Raw genomic sequence first — 14,828 nt, 5'->3', positions numbered from 1 at the left:
CCAAAGTGCTGGGATTACGGGCATGAGCCACCGTGCCCAGCCTATAATCTTTTTCATATGGATTCAATTTGCTAGTATTTGATTTGCTAGTATTTGCTGGATTCAATTTGCTAGTTTGTAGAGTTTTTTGTGTATCTTCATAAGGTCTATTGGTATGTAATTTTCTAGTGATGCCTTTGTGTGGTTTTGGTACTAGGGAATACTGGTCTCACAGAATAGGCTGAGAAGTATTCCCTCCTGCTTTATTTTTTGGGAGAGCTTGTGAAGGATTGTTGTTAATTCTTCTTTAAACATTTGGTAGAATTCACCAGTGAATTCTAGGCCTGGGCTTCTCTCTCTCTCTGTGTGTGTGTGTGTGTGTGGAGGAAGGGTTTTGATTACTAATTCAATTTGCTTACTTGTTATAGGTATCCCCTTCCCCTTCCACTTTCCCTCCCCTCCCCCTCCCCCTCCTCCTCCTCCTTCTTTCTTCTTCTTTTTTTGAAACAGAGTCTTGCTCTGTCACCCAGGCTGGAGTGCAGTGGTGCAGTCTCAGCTCACTGCAACCTCCACCTCCTGGGTTCAAGAGATTTTCTTGGCCTGGCACGGTGGCTCACACCTGTAATCCCAGCACTTTGGGAGGCCGAGGAGGGTAGATCACCTAAGGTAGGGAGTTCGAGACCAGCCTGACCAACATGGTGAAACCCCGTCTCTACTAAAAATACAAAAAATTAGCTCGTTGTGGTGGCAGGCACCTGTAATCCCAGCTACTTGGGAGGCTTGGGCAGGAGAATCGCTTGAACCCAGGAGGCAGAGGTTGCAGTGAGTCAAGATTCTGCCATTGTACTCCAGCCTGGGCAACAAGAAGGAAACTCCATCTCAAAAATAAATACACAAATAGTCCATTTTCAAGGTATGATAAATCTGAGTACTGGCAGCCAGCCTGCAGATGTAACAAACCTGATGGCTCATGCACCTAGAAGGTCACGATAAATGAACAGAATGTAGAGAAGGGGTCAGCCCATAAAAGGGAAGAAAGTTTCATGATTGGGAAATTGAAACTTTAGCAGGGAAGGGGACCTGGGTCTGACCTTAAAGGCGGATAATGAAACTTAGGTGACATCCAGGAAGATTGTAACGCCATAGTACTAGACCAATGAGCAACTTGGGGAGGGACCGCGTGCTAGAAGATCAATTACCTGCTGTAGCTGCCCTGGCCATGCCTGCCTACCAGACACCCCATCTTGCAAGACTGCCATTAAACATCTCACTTCCGCCGTTCTTCGTGTCTCCAAGTCCATTCTTTGGGTTTGAAGGAGTGAATATGTGTTTCCTCACACATGATTAGGTTTTCACTAGCATGTGTGAGAGTGCCTCCCTCAAAATGTGTTACAACATCAGGATGTTACCCATCTGACATGAAATACAGAAAAATAAAATAAAATAAGAAATCAAAATATAAGCCTATTAAAAGCTAGAAAGGTGATGGATAGAATAATTTAAGTACTGTAATAATATAAATATCAACCATTAAGAGAGGGGGAAAACTCAAGAAAGGATTCAAGAAGAAATAGAAAATCTGGCTGGGCACGGAGGCTCAAGCCTGTAATCCCAGCACTTTGGGAGGCCGAGGTAGGCAGATTGCTGGAGGCCTCCCAAAGTGCTGAGATTACAGGCATTAGCCACCATACCTGACCAAAAATGGACCATTTAAAATGTTTTCTCACATCATGCTAATGAACTTCAAAAGGATCTATTTTGATTTCTTATATATACACTTTCCACAATTTCACTTGATCCTCCACTTTGTCAAAGATATTTACACCCCATTTTTCCTCCTCTCCTCATCATAACATCTATCAGTTTCACTTTTTAACTTTTTCACGTGGTAGTACTTGTTGACATTTGCATTCTGTCTTGCCAACACAACCAAGTCTTGGGTGCGATGTCTGCAGCTTGACTTTAAAAGTCAGAAACCCATGAACGGCTTCCCATTATGATGCCATTCTCAGGAGTGTTTGTTGCCTGGCCTGGTAGTGAGCTCTACACTATTTTTCCAAACGTGAAAAAAAAATCTGTCATATTCCACCAATTGCTTAACATTATGATACATTTCATTTGCTTCATTTGCAGGCCATTATTTCTTGTATATGCTTGTTTTTCCTAGAGTGTCTAATTGCCTTTCTTTTCCGTTTTTTCTTGCACGACTCGTGTTAATCCTTTTCTTAATTATTTTTTAAGCTCTCAATTATTCCGTCTATTCTATTAAATCTCCTTTTTTCACCAGAGATCTTTCTCTGAGCACGCTCTGCCTTCCTGATCTAAACTGGATGGATGGTTGCTCACTAGCTTTTTTTTTTTTTTTTTGAGACGGAGTTTCGCTCTGTCACCCAGGCTAGAGTGCAGTGGCCTGATCTCAGCTTACTGCAAGCTCCACCTTCCGGGTTCACGCCATTCTCCTGCCTCAGCTTCCTGAGTAGCTGGGACCACAGGCGCCCGCCACCACACCTGGCTACTTTTTTATATTTTTAGTAGAGATGGGGTTTCACCGTGTTAGCCAGGATGGTCTTGATCTCCAGACCTCGTGATCCGCCCACCTCAGCCTCCAAGTGCTGGGATTACAGGCGTGAGCCACCATGCCTGGCCCTTTTTTTTTTCCTTTCTTGAGACGGGGTCTGGCTCTGTCTCCCAGGCTGGAATGCAATGGTATGGTCACTGCTTACCACAGCCTCGACCTCCTTGGACTCAAGCAATCCTCCTGACTCAGCCTCCTGTGTAACTGGGACTACAGGCTCACGCCACTGCACATGGCTAATTTTCGCATTTTAATTTTTAGTAGAGACAAGGTCTGGCTATGTTGCCCAAGCTGGTCTCAAATTCCTGAGCTCAAGCAATCCTCCCGCCTTAGCTTCCAAAAGTTCTGGAATTACAGGCGTGAGCCACCACACCTGGCTGCCAGCAGCTTTTTGAAAGCAATTTTCCCTCTGTCTTCTCTTATCCCCAGTCCTTACTCTCTCCTCAGGCAGGTCATCTCAGCTCCCCTCAACTCCAGTTTTTCCCTCTTTCCTGGTTAGTCTCTTTCTGAATCATTTCTTCTTCTGATTTTTACTCCTGTCGTTATGGAATTTTGCTTTACCTCAGTTTTCCCATCTCTGAAAGTAGCCTAGATGTTTCCAGAATATAACTTCAGCAGAATTTGGAAGAAGGTGATGGGCTCATATTGAAAATGTGCCTCAGAATGCCCGGAATGTGACATAAAATGAAGGGATTGATTTCCTTGTTAATTTCTTCTGACTTTTCCCTGGTTTTGAGTAATTATCCATCCTGCAGACAAGGTTAATTTTTGAATTTGATATCATTGTATGGGATTCAATCAGAAAAAAAGATAATCAAGGTTAAATTGCAATACAATTAAGTCGTAGTTTTCTTTCCCTAAAGTGGAATCATTAAGGATTTACTTCTTTAACATTAAAATTAATCCAAATATTGATAAGTCTATCAACAAGTTTTCAAGGGAGATAATTTCATGCATAATCCCTGCTGGGTGATTACGAAACATGAGGCTGCATATTCCAGGGGACAGAATTTGTGTTTGAATCAGTGCTTCATTGGAAATATTTTGGCTTAATTCAACACATTTTTTAAACAGGAAAAACAAATTGGATGTGCAAATCTTCTTTGTAAAAAGAGGGAAAAAATCATTTTATTATGAGCAGTAAATCAAGAAATCAAGTTCTTACATCTATGAGTCCTTAGGGGCAGACTGAAAAATCTCATGGTATCTCACTTCATGTCATGAAGCAAATGGTGGTGGGTTAAGTTTTTAATTTGCATGAAAAATTCAGGCAGGAAATAAATTAGGGTAAATTGAGGGATGTCAAAATCATATAAAAATTAAAATGAGGCCAGGCGCGGTGGCTCACGCCTGTAATCCCAGCACTTTGGGAGGCTGAGGTGGGTGGAGTCATGAGGTCAGGAGTTCGAGACCAGCCTGGACAACACGGTGAAACCCTGTCTCCACTAAAAATACAAAAAATTAGCTGGGCAAGGTGGTGTGCTCCTGTAATCCCAGCTACTTGGGAGGCTGAGGCAGGAGAATTGCTTGAACCTGGGAGGCGGAGGGTACAGTGGGCCAAGATTGCGCCACTGCACTCCAGCAGCCTGAGCAATAAGAGCAAAACCCAGTAACAACCAAAAAAAAAAAAAAAAGAAAAAAATTAAGATGTTTGGCAACTTTTAAGTTTTTTTTTTTTTTCTTTTTGAGACAAAGTCTCACTCTGTTGCCCAGATTCGATCTTGGCTCACTACAACCTCTGCCTCCCGGGTTCAAGCCATTCTCCTGCCTCAGCCTCTGAGATAGCAGGGATTACAGCGCAGCCACACCGGCTCAGTTTTGTATTTTTAGCAGAGACGAGGGTTTTACTATGTTGGCCAGGATGGTATTAACTCCTGACCTCAGGGGATCCACCCACCTCAGCCTCCCAAAGTGCTGGGATTACAGGTGTGAGCCACTGCACCCAGCCTCTACTTTTAAGATTTTTAAGAAGTATTTTTGCCTGCATCAACACAAACCTTTGGACGTCTGTGCAAGTAACTACAAGAAAAATTACCAGTTCATCAAATGTTTGACTTGCCTGCCATTCTGTCACGTGGTAAATAAGGAAGCAAAGCTCTCTCTTACCGCCTTCCCAGATGAAATAGTTCATAGTTTCAGGCAAGTCGGCTAGGGGCTGTTTGTGAAGCAGAGCTAGGTACAGACAGATGCCATCCCAACGATAATGCCTATCATTTAGAACTTGAAATTGACAGCCGGGCACAGTGGCTCATGTCTGTAATCCCAGCACTTTGGGAGGACGAGGTGGGTGGATCACCTGAAGTCAGGAGTTTGAGACCAGCGTGACCAATACAGTGAAACCACGTCTCTACTAAATATACAAAAATTAGCCAGACGTGGTGGTGTGGGCCTGTAGTGCCAGCTATTCAGGAGGCTGAGACAGGAGAATTGCTTGAACCTGGGAGGTGGAGGTTGCAGTGAGCTGAGATTGCACCATTGCACTCCAACCTGGGTGACAGAGCGAGACTCCATCTCAAAAAAAAAAAAAAAAAGGAACTTGAAATTGACACATCATGGGCTTCCCCCCTTAATTTATAGTGCAATAAAAGCAGTAATAAACGTAGGTGCACTTCACCCTTGCAAAGAGTTACCGTTTTTACGATTTTGACAAGTTCACGCTCCTGGTTTTACCCTTGCACTATCCCAGGCTCAAGTATTTAATATTTAACAATCTGTATTCTATAAATAATAGATGTGCCTGTCCTCACAGCTGAAGATCAGGAGCAGATTTTATTGTTGACAAGAGTGATAATGTTCTCTCACCTGCTTAACTTTTTATGTTACTGTTGATTTCCCCTTTGTGGCCAAGCATCCAGGGAGGGGTTTGGGTCATTCTGGAGAGAAATGGGTTATAATAAGGCACCTGGAACCAAGCATTTGGAGAAGCATGGATAACTCTATGATCATTTCAGCAGTCTGAGGTCACAGACTCATGCAAATGCTGGAGCTGGATGGAGTCATCCTCCAACTTCCTATGACAGTGAGGCAGCTGCAGGTCTCTATCCAACAAACACTGGGCTAATGCCTACTAAGTGCAAAGAAGACCCTGTGGGGCAGTTGTCTGTGAAGGGATTTGGCCAAGGTCAGATGGCTAATTCTTGGTAGAGTGAGTGAAATTCAATTCAGTTCAATAAATGGTTGGAAAACATTAAGAAACAGAGTCCTGCCTGGGCACGGTGGCTCACACCTACAATCCCAGCACTTTGGGCAGCTGAGACAGGAAGGCTGCTTGAGCCCAGGAGTTCAAGACCACCCTGGGCAATATAGATAGACCTCATATCTACACAGATCTTTTTAAAAATTAGCTGAGCGTGTGGCACACACCTGTAATCACAGCTTCTCAGAAGACTGAGATAGGAGGATTGTTTGAGCCGGGGAGGTCGAGACTGCAGTGAACCAGATCATGCCACTGTACTCCAGCCTGGGCAACAGAGGAAGAGCCTATCAAAAAAAAAAAAAGGCCGGGCGCGGTGGCTCAAGCCTGTAATCCCAGCACTTTGGGAGGCTGAGGCGGGTGGATCACGAGGTCAGGAGATTGAGACCATCCTGGCTAACACGGTGAAACCCCGTCTCCACTAAAAAATACAAAAAACTAGCTGGGCGAGGTGGCGGGCGCCTGTAGTCCCAGCTACTCGGGAGGCTGAGGCAGGAGAATGGCGTAAACCCTGGAGGTGGAGCTTGCAGTGAGCTGAGATTCGGCCACTGCACTCCAACCTGGGTGACAGAGCGAGACTCCGTCTCAAAAAAAAAAAAAAAAAAAAAAAAAAAGAAAAATAAACAGAGTCCTGGCTCTCAAAAACTTTAGATCATATGAGTTCTCTGCAGAAAATTTCTACAAATGGATTTCTGCCACATTTATAATAAAATCCGAACTCCCCATCAGGGCCAAGTCCCTTGAGTTCTGACTTCTTCTTCTTTTTCTTCTTCTTCTCCTTCTTCTTCTTCTCCTCCTCCTCCCCCTCCTCCTCCTTCTTCTTCTTCTTTTTCTTCTTCTTCTTCTTCTTTTTTTTTTTTGAGATGGAGTTTTGCTCTGTTGCCCAGGCTGGAGTGCAGTGGCGCGATCTCAGCTCATTGCAACCTCCACCTCCCAGGTCCCAAGTTCAAGCAATTCTCCTGCCTCAGCCTCCTGAGTAGCTGGGACTACAGGCACACGCCACTATGTCCAGCTATTTTTTTCTTTTTTTTTTCTTTTTTTTTGTATTTTTTGTAGAGACGGGGTTTCACCACGTTGGTCAGGCTGGTCTCGAACTCCTGACCTCATGATCTGCCTGCCTTGGCCTCCCAAAGTGCTAGGATTACAGGTGTGAGTCTGAGTTCTGACTTCTTTCATTCCCATGTGTGGTCCTATCAGTCCCTCAAACTAAGCTAACTGCCTCCTCAGGGCCATTGTGCAGGCTGTTCCCTGTGACCAGTATGCTCTTCCCCACAATATACCCACAGCTCCAGATAAAACAACATCCCACCCACCATTCCACTCACTCAGCAAGGTATTCCCTATCCCATTTCCTGGCTTTGTTCACTTCAGAGTGTCTATCACATAGGAAACCATTCTACTTATTTGTTTTTTATTTTACTGTCTGTCTGCTCTACCAAAATGTAAGCTCTCATAACTGTATGAACTTGTCTCTGTCGTTCACTTACCCAGTGGCAAGAACAGTGCCTGAGCCTGTATAGAAATGCAGACATTTGTGAGAGTCAACAAATGACTAAACAGGGGACAACTGGCCTGAGACAGCTGCAATACTGTGGGATGTTTCTGCCCCATCTGGCTTTTTTTTTTTTTTTTTGAGACAGGGTCTCACTCTGCCACCCAGGCTGGAGTGCAGTGGCATGATCTTGGCTCACTGCAAACTCCGCTTCCCAGGTTCAAGTGATCTTCCTGCCTCAGCCTCCCAAGTAGCTGGAACTACAGGCATGCACCATCACACCCAGCTAATTTTTGTATTTTTTGTAGAGACGGGTTTTTGCCATGGTTTCCCAGGCTCCCATCCAGTCCTTGAGGCCCATCGTGACCAACTCTCCCAATGTCCTTCCATGGAGGTGGTGTCTCCTCTGTCTTCCTCAGCACTTAGTACACACAGTCCTTGGAATACTCATAGTGGAACTGCATGGTTGTCCTTTGGTCTCCCTTGCTGGAGGGTAGCTTGCAGTTCCTTCTCTAAGCCTAGTATCCAGCAAAATCCTTAGAGGATTTTGAGAAGTCAGTGAATGAATGAAGATAGCTGAGTAATGAGATGAGTGTTTGGATATTGGAAAGCATTTCTTCTTACAATTCCTGAGCCTGTCATGGGTGACTCTAGTCTCAGGCCAGCCCAGGTGTTATTTATAAGTTGGATCTACCCTTTACTCATAAGGAAGCCTGCATTTCCTCCTTGCTTGCAGAAGCCAGTGTGGAGGCGGTCTAGTTGCATTAGTTTGGTATAGTGGGTTAGTGGGTTAAATAGGCTTTGTAAGTACAAATAGGAAATAACATAGAAAAAAATTAAATACTATATGTTTTGTAAGTCTCCATTTACGTCACCAGGGCTTGCTTTCTTAGTTCCTACAACTTCAAACAAGGGTACTGCAATTTAAAATGAAAATAGGGTAGGCCGGGCACGGTGGCTCAAGCCTGTAATCCCAGCACTTTGGGAGGCCGAGGCAAGAAGGTTGCTTGAGACCAGATGTTCAAGACCAGCCTAGGCAATTTAGCAAAAACCTGTCTCTACAAAAAACAAAAATTTAGCCAGGTATCGTGGCATGTACTTGTAGTCCCAGCTACTCAGGAGGCTGAGGCAGGAGGATTGTTTGAGACTGGGAGATTGAGGCTGCAGTGAGCCATGTTTGCACCACTGCACTCCAGCCTGGGTTACAGAGCGAGACCCTGTCTCAAAACAACAACAACAACAACAAAAAAAAAAACAGAAGAATAAAGTAAGCCCGGCATTGGTGGCTCACACATGTAATCCCAGAAATTTGGGAGGCTGAGGTGGGCAGGATTGCTTGAGCTCAGGAGTTTGAGACCAGCCTGGGGAACATGGTGAACCCCCACATCTGGGCTGAGCTGAGGTAGGGGGATCACTTGAGCCCGAGATGTCAAGGCTGCAGTGAACTATGTGTGTGCCACTGTATTCCATCCTAGGTGATAAAGTGAGACCCTGTCTCAAATAAATAAATAAATGAAATGAAAATGACTGGCTAGACACTGCTAGAAAGAGCTAGACACAGCTCTTTGGAGAACTATTTAAGAACAAACAGCAACTGTTATGCCTCCCAGTTCTGGAGTATCTTACATTTTCAACAGAACTTGTACAAGTTTTCTCTGACCTTCATGACAACTCGTGATCTGCCACAGTAGGTATTATGTACATTTTTTTTTTTTTTTTTTTTTTTGAGATGGAGTCTGGCTCTGTGGCCCAGGCTGGAGTGCAGTGGCGCCATCTTGGCTCACTGCAAGCTCCGCCTCTGGGGTTCAAGCAATTCCCTGCCTCAGCCTCCTGAGTAGCTGGGATTACAGGCACCCGCCACCACGCCCGGCTAACTTTTTTTTGTAGTTTTAGTAGAGATGGGGTTTCACCATTTTGGCCAGGCTGGTTTTGAACTCCTGACCTTGTGATCCGCCTGCCTTGGCCTCCCAAAGTGCTGGGATTACAGGCGTGAGCCACCGTGCCCGGCCTTATGTACATTTTTAAATAAGGAAAACAGAGCTCGTAGAAACCACACGACTTGCCCGATGCCACCGTGTGCCATTGGCAGAGGCAGGACCAGAGAGAACCTAGGCCCAGCCATTCGTCCAGCGCCTTCCTTAGGATGTTCCCAACTTGGAAAGTAAGGCTGGAAACAAGAACGAAGGAGACCAAGGAGTTTCTGCTGACACCACGATACTGATGGCCAAATGGGAATTTGGAAACAAACTCCAATTCCCTCGCCTATTTGCTTTTCCCTCTTGCATAGTTTACTGCTGACTATGCAATGGTTGGAAGAATTAGGCTCGATACTGGCTTCAGCCCGTCATCATCCTTAGGGCTCTGAGGATCCCAGATCTTGTTAAATAATCCTCTGTGGTGTTTAATTGTGTCTTTGGGGAGGCTTGGATGAGGGAAGGCAAGCGAGGTGCCTCCAGTGCAGACTGTAAGGGGGTGCTCACTCTCCGGCTGCGCACACGCAGGGTGGGCACCCTCCAGTGGAAACCTCTGGAGACGCTGTGCCTGGCTTCCTGGCTTGCCTCCCCCAGTCCTGGCTCTGGCCTTGGGTGCCCACCAAGCCTGCTGCTGGGGATATGCTAGGTGCAGGGAGAGTGGTGTAGAGCTGAGCATTTCCACCGTAGGCTTGCCATCATTGCGCCTCCGTGTGGGCACAGTCTCGTTTATTATTTTTTTCCTTTTTTTGAGACTCGCTCTGTCGCCCAGGCTGGAGTGCAGTGGCGCGAACTCGGCTCACTGCAAGCTCCGCCTGCCGGGTTCACGCCATTCTCCTGCCTCAGCCTCCCCAGTACCTGGTACTACAGGCACACGCCGCCACTTCTGGCTAATTTTTTGTAGTTTTAGTAGAGACGGGGTTTCACCGTGTTGCCCAGGCTGGTAGCGGACTCCTGAGCTCAGGCAATACGCCCACTTCGGCCTCCCAAAGTGCTGGGATTACAGGCGTGAACCACCGTGCCCGGCCTACAGTCTCTTTTTCCTTTACATTCAAGCCTCCCCTCCCTGCCCTGTGTCCAGCAGCAGACTGGGTTTATCCCCAGAAGACACAGCGTTCCCATAGAGGAATTCTCTTCCCCTTCCCAGAGCCTGTCATTGCAACTCAGGGGCATTTTCACCCAGAGAAAGTGGCCTCAGGGGAGTGATACAGAAAATGAGGGAATTCTCTCCCTGTCCTTGCCAAAGTCTCTGCATGTTCCTGGGGCAAGTGGCTTCTCTTTCCTATCCAGGGTTTCTGGCGTTAGAAAGTGGAAAGCAATCAGGTGACGTGTCTCATCAGGCCTGTAAGAAAATATTATCTGCTGCCAGGCATGGTGGCTCACACCTATCTCAGTACTTTGGGAGGCCAATGCAGGAGGATTGCTTATGGTCAGGAGTTCCAGACCAGTCTGGACAATTCAGGGAGACCTGGAGTCTCTAGAAATAATTTAAAAATTAGCTGGGCATGGTGGTGCGTGCCTGTGTCTCAGCTATTTGGGAGGCTCAGGTGGGAGGATCACCTGAGCCCAGGAGATCGAGGCTACAGTGAGCTGTGATTGTTCTATTGCATTCCAGCCTGGACTACAGAGTGAGACCTTGTATCTAAAACATAAATAAATGAAATATTATATACTAAGTCAATGCTAACTCAGTACCCACTGCTCGTAGGAAATTCCTGGCCATTGCCATTTTCCTTCAAATTGCAAGAACAGGCTGGGCGCGGTGACTCATGCCTGTAATCCCAGCACTTTGGGAGGCTGAGGCAGGCGGATCACCTGAGGTCAGAAGTTCGAGACCAGCCTGGCCAACATGGTGAAACACTGTCTCTACTAAAAACACAAAAATTAGCCAGGCGTGGTGGCAGGCGCCTGTAATCCTAACTACTTGGGAGGTTGAAGCAGGAGAATTGCTTGAACCTGGGAGGCAGAGGTTGCAGTGAGCTGACATGGTTCCACTGCACTCCAGCCTGGGCGACAGAGCAAGACTCCATCTCAAAAATAAATAAAATAAAATAAAATAAAATAAAATAAATTGCAAGAACATATCAACGAATGGCAAGACAACCATGTTAAATGGATGGGCCACCAAACTGTGGGAGTGTAAGAAGGGGCTCCTCCATGTGGTTCTGAACACACATTTGGTAAACTTGGCAATGTCTCACGAAGCATACAGCTGGATGGCTGTACAGACTCAAACTATTATTACAAAAAAGGAAAAAAGACTGGACACAGTGGCTCATGCCTATAATACCAACGCTTTGGGAGGCTGAGGCAGCAGGATTGCTTGAGCCCAGGAGTTTGGGACCAGCCTGAGCAACATGGAAAAACTCTGTTGCTAGAAAAAATACAAAAATTAGGCCAGTCACGCTGGCTCACGCCTGTAATCCCAGCACTTTGGGAGGCCAAGGCAGCCAGATCACTTGAGGTCAGGAGTTGGAAACCAGCCTGGCCAACACAGTGAAACTCCATCTCTACCAAAAAATTAAAAAATTAGCCAGGTGTGGTGATGCGTGCCTGTAGTCCCAGCTACTCAGGAGGCTGAGGTGAGAGAATTGCTTGAACCCGGGAGGCAGAGGTTGCAGTGAGCTGAGATCGCCCCACTGAACTCTAGTCTGGGCAACAGAGTGAGACCTTGTATCAAAAAAGAAAAGAAAAGAAAAGAAATACAAACATTAGCTGAGCATGATGGTGCATGCCTGTAGTCCTAACTACTCAGGAGGCTGAGATGGGAGGAACACTTGTGCCCAGGAGGTCGAGGCTGCAGTGAGCCATGATGGTGCCACTGCACTCCAGCCTGGGCAACAGAGCGAGACTGTCTCAAGAAAAGGAAAAGGGGGCCAGGTGTGGTGGCTCATGCCTATAATCCCATCACTTTGGGAGGCCGAGGTGGGCGGATCACCGGAGGTTGGGAGTTCGAGACCAGCCTGACCAACATGGAGAAACCCTGTCTCTACTAAAAATACAAAATTAGCTGGGTGTGGTGGTGCATACCTGTAATCCCAGCTACTTGGGAGGCTGAGACAGGAGAATCGCTTGAACCTGGGAGGTTCAAAAAAAAAAAAAAAGAAAGAAAGAAAAGGAAGAGGATGAAGTTTTTATGCATTTGAAGCTTTAAGGTAGGCTACCTTTTAGACGGGTTTTCCCTACCGCATAGTTAGAAAGAATCATCACTGATACATTAAAAGATGCCAAAAGGACAGTTGGTTTGATGTCAGTCATGCAAGCTTTGGAAAAGCAAGCCTCGTGTTTGACGAGTGTTTAAAAAACAACAACACTTGGCATCTTTGCCACTATTTTCCTCTGCAGAGAAACTTTGTACAAGAGGAGAAAGGTTTCAATATTGATGTTCTAACCATTAGAAATTGTGTAAATCAGCTGGTTGTGTTATGCTTGCCAGGGCAACTGCACATGTGTGCATGGAACTGGTGGAATGCCTGTGATGAAACGCTTGGATGTGATCCTCGCTGTTTATGTGTGTGCATAGTAAATAAACACAGACAGTTTTTTTTTCTTTTTGTAGAGGTGGGGTTTCGCTATATTACCCAGGCAGGTCTTAACCTCCTAGGCTCAAATGATCTTTCACCTCAGCCTCCCAAAGTGCTGGGATTTACAGGTATGAGCCACCGTGCCCACCTTACAGCCAATTTTTTTTTTTTTTTTTGAGACAGAGTCTTGCTCTGTTGCCCAGGCTAGAGTGCAGTGGTGCGATCTTGGCTCACTGCAACCTCCACTTCCTGGGTTCAAGCAGTTCTCCCTGCCTCAGTCTTCCTAGTAGCTGGGACTACAGGCGCCTGCCACCATACCTGGCTAATTTTTGTATTTTTAATAGAGACAGGGTTTCACCACATTGGCCAGGCTGGTCTTGAACTCCTGATCTCACCTCAGCCTCCCAAAGTGCTGGGAAGACAGGTGTGAGCCACCGCATCCAGCCAGGAGTTGCATTTTTAACAAGTTCCCAGATAACGCCAATACAGCTAATCCAGGGACCTCCACTTTGAGAACCACTGACCTAGAGGCGTATCCCACCAGAAAGGGGTGTGCATTACTCACTTAGGGACACCCCCCACTCCTGACACATCTGATTTCTCAATGTTCTGGAGGTTGACAGGTATTTATGAAACTGTCCACACTTAGCAACAACAAAAACCTTGAAATCACCCGTTCACTCTCTCCTTCTGGCACTTAAGCCACGTTGCCATTGATCCTGAAAGTGTCAGGGCATGTTTCGGCTGCCTTCTAGCTCTTTAACAGAAGTCACTGGCTACCAAATTATCGATAGGTCTATTCTTGATCTTCCAATGGTGGAGAAAATGGAAAGTACGCTCTTGATTAGCAGCCTTCTGACACGTTGAAGCAGCTCCAAGTTCACGTTTCCTTCTGAGTGAAGAGGGAAGAACCATGCTGGGTAGGGGTCAGGTCACCAGGGAGAGAGCTGGCCCTAGGGAACATGTGATGCCTGCCTTCAACGGCAAGTTTAATCTTCCCCCACAAACATGCTTCCTGTTCTCGCAATCATTTTTTCTTTTTTTAAATAGAGATGGGGGTTCTCAGTGTGTTGCCTAGGTTGGTCTCGAACTCCTGGGCTCAAGCAATCTTCCCACCTCAGCCTTAAGTGTTAAGTCAGAACACTTAATTGCATTATAATGAGAGACAAAAACTTTCATTCCAAAACATAAAGCAAATACCCAATTAAAACCTTCTTCCCATCAACGTGTAAACAGAACGAAATGCCTGCCATCTTTGAAAACAAAAAAAAACCCTTGATTCTCTCCCCTCCAACCCTATCTTTCTCATCCCACCTTGCATTGCCCCCCACCTCGGGGGCTTCGCTTTCTTACTCTTTGGTCATTCCTTGATCCCCTGTAGCTGGGCTTCTGTCCTTTTCACTTTTTACTTTTTTTCTTTTTTTAGACAGGGTCTCACTCTGTTGTCCAGGCTGAGTGCAGTGGCACAATCACAGCTCACTGCAGCCTCAACCTCCCAGGCTCAAGTGATCCTCCCACCCCAGCCTCCCGAGTAGCTTGGACTACAGGCACATGCTACCATGCCCAGCTAAGTTTTTCCTTTTTTGTAGAGATGGGACCTCTACAAATGTTGCCCAGGCTGGTCTCGAACTCCTGCACAGAAGTGGTCCTTCCTTCTTGGTCTCCCAAAGCGCTGGGATTACAGGCATGAGCTATCACGCCTGGCCTTCTGTACTTTTTTCTCCACAGCAACTGTGCTCATCAAAATTCCCAGTAACACCCAGGTTGGATACACATGTGTCCTCTAACTTGATTTTTAAACATACTGTGGTAATATACTTAACATAAAATTTATCACTTAAACCACCTTTAAGTGTACAGCGTGGTGACATTAAGCACATTCACACTGATGTGCAACCATTGCCATCATCCTTCTCTAGAACTTTTTCATCTTCCCAGATGGAAATCCACATCTTTCAAATAATTGCTCCCCATTCTTCCCTCCCACCGGGCCTTGGCAACCACCATTCTATTCTCTGCTTCTGTGAATTCTACCACTCTTTAGGTACTTCATGTAAGTGGAATCATACAATATTTATCCTTATCCTTTTTTTTT

General features: G+C 46.0%; 1 pseudogene; it reads left to right on the top strand.

Moving 5' to 3' along the window:
- The first annotated feature begins 1,278 nt into the window (after positions 1-1,278).
- LOC117094113 lies at positions 1,279-1,398 on the top strand (annotated as a pseudogene).
- The last annotated feature ends 13,430 nt before the right edge of the window (positions 1,399-14,828 follow it).

The sequence above is a fragment of the Trachypithecus francoisi genome, unplaced genomic scaffold (genome assembly GCF_009764315.1).
Source record: "Trachypithecus francoisi isolate TF-2019V2 unplaced genomic scaffold, Tfra_2.0 Lachesis_group12, whole genome shotgun sequence".
NCBI classification, from domain to species: Eukaryota; Metazoa; Chordata; class Mammalia; order Primates; family Cercopithecidae; genus Trachypithecus; species Trachypithecus francoisi.
Note: the sequence above shows the minus strand (reverse complement) of the source record. Positions and strands in the feature narration are given on the sequence as shown.